Source organism: Mustela nigripes, chromosome 7 (genome assembly GCF_022355385.1).
Source record: "Mustela nigripes isolate SB6536 chromosome 7, MUSNIG.SB6536, whole genome shotgun sequence".
Lineage (NCBI taxonomy): Eukaryota > Metazoa > Chordata > Mammalia > Carnivora > Mustelidae > Mustela > Mustela nigripes.
Window position 1 is genome coordinate 2,270,839 of NC_081563.1, and position 9,424 is coordinate 2,280,262.

Below are 9,424 nucleotides of genomic sequence, written 5' to 3' on the forward strand. Positions count from 1 at the left end.
AATGAAAATACAGAAAGGGAAATTAGAGAATCGATTCCATTTACTATAGCACCAAGAACCATAAGATGCCTGGGAATAAACCTAACCAAAGAGGTAAAGGATCTGTACTGGAGGAACTACAGAACACTCATGAAAGAAATTGAAGAAGACACAAAAAGATGGAAGACCATTCCATGCTCTTGGATCAGAAGAATAAATATTGTTAAAATGTCTATATTACCTAGAGCAATCTATACTTTTAAGGCTATTCCGATCAAAATTCCACCGGTATTCTTCAAAGAGCTGGAGCAAATAATCCTAAAATTTGTTTGGAATCAGAAGAGACCCCGAATCGCTAAGGAAATGTTGAAAAACAAAAATAAAGCTGGGGGCATCACGTTACCTGATTTCAACACAGCATGGCACTGTGATCACCAACACAGCATGGCACTGGCACAAAAACAGACACATAGACCAGTGGAACAGAGTAGAGAGCCCAGATATGGACCCGCAACTCTATGGTCAAATAATCTTCGACAAAACAGGAAAAAATCTACAGTGGAAAAAAGACAGTCTCTTCAATAAATGGTGCTGGGAAAACTGGGCAGCTCTACGTAGAAGAATGAAACTCGACCATCCTCTTACACCGTACAGCTCGGTTCAGAACCAAAGCAGCTCACACAAAGTCTGGCGTCACCGAAGGATGTGGTAGCAATGACAGTAGCTGCGTGGCTTGAGGAAAGGGCTCCCACCTCCAGTCCTTCCCGTGGCTGCATGTTTTATAGAAAAAAAAAAATGCCCAAGGCATGAGAAACTCTTGGTAATGGAGGCGAATGCGCGTGTGGCACCCTGGGGGTGTGGTGCGCGGGGGAGCGCCGCCCTCTGCACCGACCCCATCACCCAGCAGCTTGGTTGATGGGCACCCAGTGGGCTCCGGGATTTATGCAAAGGCGGAGTTTGGTAAATATTACCTGGGTGGGGTGGGAGGGACGCCTGGGTGGCTCAGTGGTTGGGGTGTCTGCCTTCTGCTCAGGTCATGATCCCAGCATCCCGGGATCCAGCCCTGTATCAGGCTCCCTGCTCGGCGAGGAGTGTGCTTCTCCCTTTCCTTCTGCCCCTTCTCCCGATAATGCACTCTTATTCTCTCTCTCTCTGTCTCTCAAATAAAGAAATAAAATCTTAAAAAAATAATAACATTACCTGGGAGGGGAGAGAAGATCATTTTCCTTCCTTGTAAGGTAAATACCGTAGCCAATGAGGTTTATCCGAGGCGCGGTTATTGCTGATTAAAGTTAACCTGAAGACCTTTAAATTTCCATAATCTTAGATTGCTAACCAATCCAAACAAAGCCTTTGGTGAGAAGAGGAAGATAGAGGTCAACAGGTGATACGGTTAAAAGAGGGTGTATCGCCAAGTGACATTCACTTGGAAAGCGAGGGGCGGAAATAGGTACCCACGTCCCTCTCACTTTACGCCTTTCCCCAGACTTCCAGAGCTGTCCCTGGAACTGGGTCCCCGCTGGGGAGGGCCACTCTCCAGTCTGTGATGGGGTCTGGCCTTTTGTTTACGGGTCAACGGGGAGCAGACGGAGCGCTGTGTGTCGGAATTCGGTCTGTAAAGAGAGAGGACGAGGTCTCACAGTCTCTTCTGCATTCCTGCGGGTTTGGACGCAAAGTGGAGAAACAGAACATAACAAAGCATAAGGGGAGTTAAGCTGGGAGACTCAGTCAATCCAAAAACAGCAAAATAAACTACGGAGTTTATGTCGGAGGAATTCCGAGTCTCTCTTCGGTAGAGGCTTACCTTGTTTTCAGATTCGACTCATCACAGCAAACACTGTAAGAAAACCAGTTCATGCCTGTTATTGGCTGTGGCCACTGTTGATTTTATTATTATTATCCTGATATCACTATTGGTAAACTTCAGGCACAGAGGGTGAGTTAATCATTCTCCGCAGTTCATGCCTTCATCATTATGGATCTCCTTGTTTTATTTGCTACCTTGCTGTTTGTGATGTTGGGGCTATTTATTTCCTGTCTCTGTGCGTCCATATTCTCCTTTGTAAAATGAAGGTAATAATAACTCCGATCTCTTAGTGCTGTTCTGAGGATTAAAAAAGTTAATTTGGGCAAAGCACTGTATCCAGTATATAGTCATTGCTGAGTATCATTTTTACTGACTATTACTATTTGTTTCTTTGTGTTCTCACTCCGCAGTCCCATTTCCTGTGTTCCCATCGGCAGTCTGTCTAATACGGTCATGCATAGCCTCTTGGTCATCGCTAATCTTGCAAAGTCTGCGTTATTGCTTCATATGCACTGGTTTCAATTTATACAAATGTTGTTGCAATACGGAAACCAGCAGTAAAGTTGTAAGATACAGTCACATAATTGTGAGTACGTTGGTCTGTTTTTTTGGAACTGGTGTGTGGCTGGTGTATGTGTGCGTGTGTGGTGTGTAAGCACTAGGTGTCTCCTACCTGCCACCCTGGTTCTGCAGCACCACAAGCAGGATCGTCCTGGACTGTGAGAAGGTCCGTTTTGGATCTGAGACTGGGTTGGAATGGGTGTCCGTGAGGGGCTGTACCACGAAGGGGCTGGGCGTCTTCACAACCTGACCCAGTGCTGGGTCGCGGCCCATCAGAATGGCTCTGCAGATGTTCCCACCCGGACAGGATTGTGCCCATGTCCCCTTCTGCCACAGACTCTTTGCTTTTCCCAGCTGCTGAGTTCCTGACACTGGTTCTGCTTCCTTTTAGGAAGGAGAAAGCCCCAGAAGAACATCACTGCCTCACAAAGGGAAAAAGCCATATGAGTTACAGAACCCTAGCAATTTTTTTTGAATCCTTCCAAAAACTGAGGTCACAAGGCAAACAAAGGCACTGATTCTAAAGCGCGTCTAGGTTTCTGAGGAGAAACGGGACACACTACCTGTGTCTCCCATAAAGGCTGCCGAGAGAGCTAGCCTCAGGGACGTGCACACATGGGGGAGCTGCGGGAGCGTTTCTCTGCTTGTTGTTACATTGTTGGGGCCCAGTTCCAAGTCTGCCCTCTGCCCTTACTCTGTGAGAATGGATCTGGAACCTGTGAATATCGTCCTTCACACCCGGGCACACCACAGAGCTCTGTCATACATGGCGATGAAGGGGCCGTTCAGAAGAAGGGGTTTTCTCCTCCAGGACCGTGTGCTCTCTGGCAAGCCTGCTGCAGCCCCTTCCCCAGGACTTTGCTGCTAGAGCCAAGGCCCGGGGGCCGTCCCGGTGGCTGACAGGGTCCTCTGGCGCCCCACCTGTCACTTCCCGGGAGTCTCCCGTGCTCTCCTCCTCCCGATGGGCGTCTTCCAGGAACCCAGGATAAAGAAAATACAAAAATGTCTTATAAGTCAGGAAAACTAAATCAAAAAGAAGAAAAGCCTAAAATCGAAATCATGTTTATAATTCTATAATAAAAACACTGTCCTATAAATTGTGACACAGTGCCTCACTTGCACAACCTGGGGATATATCCTTATGAGACCAGACAATTGCATGCTTTAGGATTTTTGTTAGAAGTAATATTGCTGTAGAAATTTCAGTCGTATCTATAAATATAATTGTAAGTAACATAATTATATAATCATAAATATATAAAAATGTATAGTATATTATAATGACATATCATATATAATTATACTTATATTGATGTTTTGTATATAATACATGTTATATAATTATAGAGTCGTTGTAAATACATACTTATAAATATATCAGTGTTTTAGGAACGATGATTTTTTAACATGAGAGATAGCAGGTGCAGATATGTGGGGAACAGTCTCTGACATGAAATTTGCACTGGGAAGAACAGGTCTCAGTTGATAAGAGTGTTTTTTTTTTTGTTTCTGGTTTTTTTTTTTTTTCCTAGCTGTATCCACTCCACAGGCCTGTGATAGTGACCCCTCCACGCAGGCTGCCAGTGCCCAGATCTTAGATTCTAACTCTCATTCCTCCAAACAGGCATTAAGCCTCCTCAGAGAAATGGCTGATTCTGGCTCCAGGGCAGGGAACATACAAGGTACTTTTGAGACACCCTTTATGTGCCAGGGAGCATAGATGTCTTAAAGATTAAGGCGGTCACGTCAAAGGGATGCCAGAATCATTTCTGCAAATTCAGTGGGACAGTTTGAACATCAAAAATAGTGAATTGTAGGCTTTTCCCATGAGCAAGTAAAAACCCATGAATTTGCTGAGAAATTCATAAAACTAAAGCAGAACGAACAGAAAGCAAACAAGCAACGATTTCTGTTTCCAGCAGAATGCCATCGAAAAAAATGCAGAAGTCCTGATAGATGGGAAACAATTGATTCAGGCAAAAATCATCAATGAAAATGTTTGCAAAATTTGGGGGAAGGATGACTCAGTGTCAAAGCATTTCCTCACAAATTCCTTAGAAACCAACCACAGCCACAACCACAACCACGGCCACAACCAGATGCAGTCCTCCCGCGGAGAGATGGCCGCAAAAGGGAGCACGGCTGGTTGGGAGGAGGCAGTCTGTCCCACATCCCTCCTCCCCCAACCGGGGCGTGAGCAGATGTGCCACCTCGCTCGGAGAGATGTTTGCCCGGCATGCTTCACCTGCCGCTCACGGACTTCTGGGCTGGGGTTGGCAAACTTTCCCTGGGGAAAGGGCAGAAGATAAATACCTGTGGGCCATGTGCTCTCTCTCACGACTACTCAGTTCTGTCAACACAAAAGCAGCCTTAGACAATGTGGAAGCAACTGGTACGATGGTGTTTCAATAAAATTTTATTCACAAAAACAGGTCGGGGACCAGACCGGGCCCTTGGCCGTAGTGTGCTGTTGACTTCTGTCCTAGACTTAACTTCTGGTTAAAAGAGGCCACAGGGGATTGAAGAACAAGCAGAATGACACCAGAAGGAAATACCCAGGGAGCACTGAGGTCTGAGGCTTTCTGCAGGATGGCCAACCGTATTTACAGACAATATGTTTGAAATCGAACAAGTGAACGCAAGAGAGAGGTCTATTCCATAGTAAAAGAGATTGAAGGGGTACCGAGGCAGCTCAGTCAGTTGGGCGTCTGCCCTTGGCTTGGGTCATGATCCTGGAGTCTCAGGATTGAGTCCTGGGGTGGGCTCCTGCTCAGCGGAGAGCCTGCTTCTTCCTCTGCCCCTCACCCTTGGACACTCTCTCTTGCAAATAAGTAAATAAAATCTAAAAAAAAAAAAAAAGAGAGAGAGAGAGAGAGAGAGAGAGATTAAAGAGGCATAACAACTGAATCCAATGCATAAATCTTAATTGAATTTCCATTCAAAAGAAAAAAAAACAAGAAAAAACTAAGAGTATAGAAGGCATTTATGTCAAAATTAGAGAATGTACATAAAGATTAGATATTCTATGTTACTGAAGTCTGTTACTCTTATTGTTATTACTTTTTTTAAAAAGATTTTATTTATTTATTTGACAGAGAGAGTGAGAGAGCTCAAGCAGGGGAAGCAGGACAGGGAGAGAGAGAAGCAGACTCTCCACTGACCAGCAAGTCTGATGCGGGGCTCCATCCCAGGACCTTAGCATCATGACCTGAGCTGAAGGCAGACGCTTCACCATCTAAGCCTCCAGGCACCTGTTATTAATGTTATTCTTATTATATATGAAATATTATATGTTTATGTGAGAAAATGTCCTTGTTCATGAGGAACACACCAAATTTTAGGAGAACGAAGTATCCTGATGTCTACCACTCACTTTAAATGGTCCGGGAGAAAATATATGTGTATGAGTATGTACATTTGACTAAATGTAGACCATTTTTTAATATATACATTTAAGGTATAAATATAGACTGGTCATTTTCCTTCTAATTTTTGTGTATTTTAAATTTTTCAAAATAAAATCTTAGGAAAAACACATAAGGGAAAAATAAATCACTTTTATACTATTATTCCAGAGTCGTCTTTATCATTTTTTTTCCCCAGAAAGCTCAGCACATCCTCAAGCAGTGGGATCCAAGTACTTGGTTTTCCAAGGTGGTTATACAAGTACCCCCCACCCCATGTCCCTTAGGAGACTGTTTGTTTTTTTTTTTAACCAAGAAAATATACTCAGAGGCTTATAGAAGCCAAAGGAATGGAAATCTATATCCTCTTAATATGCTGCATTATCAGGGAAACGTGTGAATGTTTTTGCTGGGGACGGAAGAAAAGAGGATTAAACATCTCAGAAGCCGGCCGGAAGCGTCAGGCGTGACAGACAAAGCCAGTCAGAAATGAAGCATTTGCTTTCCCTTTTTTTTTTTTTTTTCTTTTTTTGCATTTGCTTTTCTTAATCACCAAAATGTGCTGCTTGAAATCTTTGAACCTAACCTGAATCCCAGTTGCTTCATGAAAGCTGATTCTGATTCTCTCATGACCCATTACAGAAAGGGGCAGAGTCTCTGCACCACTAATTTCGATTTTGCAAGAGAAACAGAAGGATGGATTTTTTTCTTTTCCTTTCTTTCTCCTTTTTCTTCTCCTACTTAGTCCTTGTCAACGCTGGTCCAGTATGGACTTCCAGAGATAGGCAGGCGTGATTTTTTTCTAAATAAGACATACCTTCTAGGAAAAATCATGGAGCAAAGGAAGAAAATTAATATGGGCTCATTTCCTGCTGTGTGTAAGAAGGTGTGCTGGAAACAAATGTTTCTCTTTTGTCATTCCATTCCATGGCGGTCATAGAAGCATGCACGGTCCGCTGCCTCCCCCTCCCCAGGGCCCCATCATTCTGCTTTCTTGTGCTTTCCATTTTCATTCTGGACCCATCACTAGAATGTCCGGGCCCTCGGCCCTGCCACAGGAATGTGGGAGCCCGCCCCTCTCACAGGAATGTGGGAGCACCGGGCCATCGCCAGTCCCAGGGGCCGGACTGGTTCCCTGGGTGAGCTTGGTGGTGAAGCCTCCTTGTGGTGTTCTCACCTATAAAGAGGGGGGCTGCTCCAAGGGGAGGGTGAGGGCTAATCCTGTCTCTGAAGCAGTCCACCTTTTCTACCTGCAAGCAGATAGCAGGGACTATGAGCCGCCCCTATCCCAGGTCCAGCTCTGCTTTCGTTAATGACGTGGTGCTGGACCGATGACTCACTCAGATTCTGGGAGCTCCAACACCCCCTCTGCAGGTTCGGTCTCACAATCACATGGTTCTGTGTTGAATCGCAAGACGTGACCTGAGCGTCAGTTAATGTGTGCACGTCTTTGTTCTGTAAGTGTGCATGGAGCATCGTGCCAGGAAAATGAAGGGAGATTTCATTACATTTTTCTTCTTTTTTCAGCGAGGAAGACAGCATAACAAAGATGAACTATTCTTCCCTTCCCTTTTTAGAAAGAAAGATCTTGATTTATTAAAATTGGAAAAATGAGAGCTGAGTGCTTCTTAGATTAGAATAGTCTGAACCGTATGTGATTGTCTCCCATGTATGAGTTCCTCTGTCAGATAGTTAATAGGGAGTGTATAATTAGATAGTGTAGTGTCTCCCCAAAGTGATGGTGCCATCATTCTCTCTCTCTCCTTCATGTGATCCGATATATAGAATATAAAATATATATTGACCTCAGATGTACATTCTAATTTTCATACATATGTATTATACACTACCGTATCGATCATTCTCTCCCAAGTGTCTAGTCTATGTATATAGTTAACATTCTTATTTCATACGTGCATTCAAATATACCCGTGTGTGCACACATCTGTGAAGTTTACAATACGAAAATTAGAAAGTGCATATAGAGCAAATTTAGACAAACTCTTCAGCACAGTCTCCGTGATTTCTGGTCTGAGGTTCCCGCTGTCTGTACCACACTAGAATTATGAGCTGATTCTCTTATGGTTCCACTTTATGTTTTACCAAAACGGTAGCTCTTTGCTTGTGCTCTTTGGACATGGGTCGCCAAGGAATCTCCAAAGCGGACGATCCATGGAGGAAATGCAGAGCCGATGGGGTGCCGTGTTCTTTGAAGATCAGCCACGTGTCATTTTCGGCGCTCTTTGGTGACCTGGTGTCTAACGTGCGACTCATCAGTCATTTCTGTGGCTCTTCTTTTGCCATCGTTTTTACGGTTGACTTTGACACAGAAACAATGGAGCCTTTTGTGCTGTGCACGGTCCTCGCGATGCTCGTCCAACAACGGTGCACCTTTCTTTTTCCAAGTTTGCTTGAATTCTTTCACTTAGAATTTGGGAACGAGTGTCCCTTCTAGCCCAAGTTCTTTCTTTCAAACCAATATTGTCTCAAAAAAGCAATAATAGACGGTTGGAGACAAAAAGAGGCTGGCATGCTCTGATTTGCTCGACAAACAGTGGCTTTACTTAAGGAAATCAAAGGAAAGCAATGTTTGTTGCCAAGTCTTAGCTACGGGAGCAAAACACAAACAACACTTTTACATTTTTTTCCCTCAAAATAGTCTGAGTGAAAATATATTCAAGTCTCAATTATTAACAGTTTGCTCTAATGATGCATTTTTTCATTAATAGCACTCATGTTCAGAATAATGTTAAACTTATTAAGAACATTTTTTGTGGGAAAATGAAACCAGTCTTTGATATTTTATTTCCAGTGTAATAAAGGCAATAAAAATTACTTAAAAAGGTTTTTATTCTCATTAATGTGATTCAGGAGATTCTACTACATTAATAGGCACCGTTGTTCTCTGTTTTCTAGTTCTGGTTTCTTGCATACTTTTGGTAACTGGTCAGTAAGCATTATATATAAATTATTTATATTATAAAATCATATATTTAGCTTATTTCAATTTACTCCACCTAATGACTTACTAGGCTATGTATAGGATGCATTTTTTGAATCATAACCTCAACTGTGGCCATGGGTCAACTAGATCATGCACCATCTTTACATGTTTTTCTTTTTAAAAATGACAAAGGAAACATTTGTGATATGGTTGGCTAGATCCGGGGCAAATTTTAAGGTCAAAGAATATGGTTGCTTTTTGTGTGAGTTAACTGACTTGTGTGGGGAGCATGGACACACCATCTTCAGCTTGGCTGACCCACACTCAAGGACTTGCTGGGGAAACTTGGCACCCATCACACCAATAGGCAGCATTCATATTTCTCACAATTTGGAGATCCATTGACAACCTGCTATATTTGTGGTGTAGACATGCATAATTTATTTAATAGGTGGCTTTTTAAAAATGAGATTTATTGATATATTTAAAAATTAATTTAAAAACTGAGGCTGAAGTATTCACTTGAGAGATTAAAAAGTCGTGTAAAATGTTGAAAACGTTAAAACAGCACAGTCCCTTGTTTTCGACTTGGTTTAGACACTTCTGCAATGAACCGGTATTTGAACTGAATCCCAAATGTTAAATTGGAGTTACTGGAATGGATTTTCTTTTCTATTTATTTTCCCTAAGATTTCCAAATGAGAAATAAAAAGTTCCACCAGATTTTTA

General features: G+C 42.9%; 1 pseudogene; it reads left to right on the forward strand.

Moving 5' to 3' along the window:
* Nucleotides 1-1,206: 1,206 nt before the first annotated feature.
* On the forward strand, nucleotides 1,207-1,309 carry LOC132022867 (U4 spliceosomal RNA; annotated as a pseudogene).
* The last annotated feature ends 8,115 nt before the right edge of the window (nucleotides 1,310-9,424 follow it).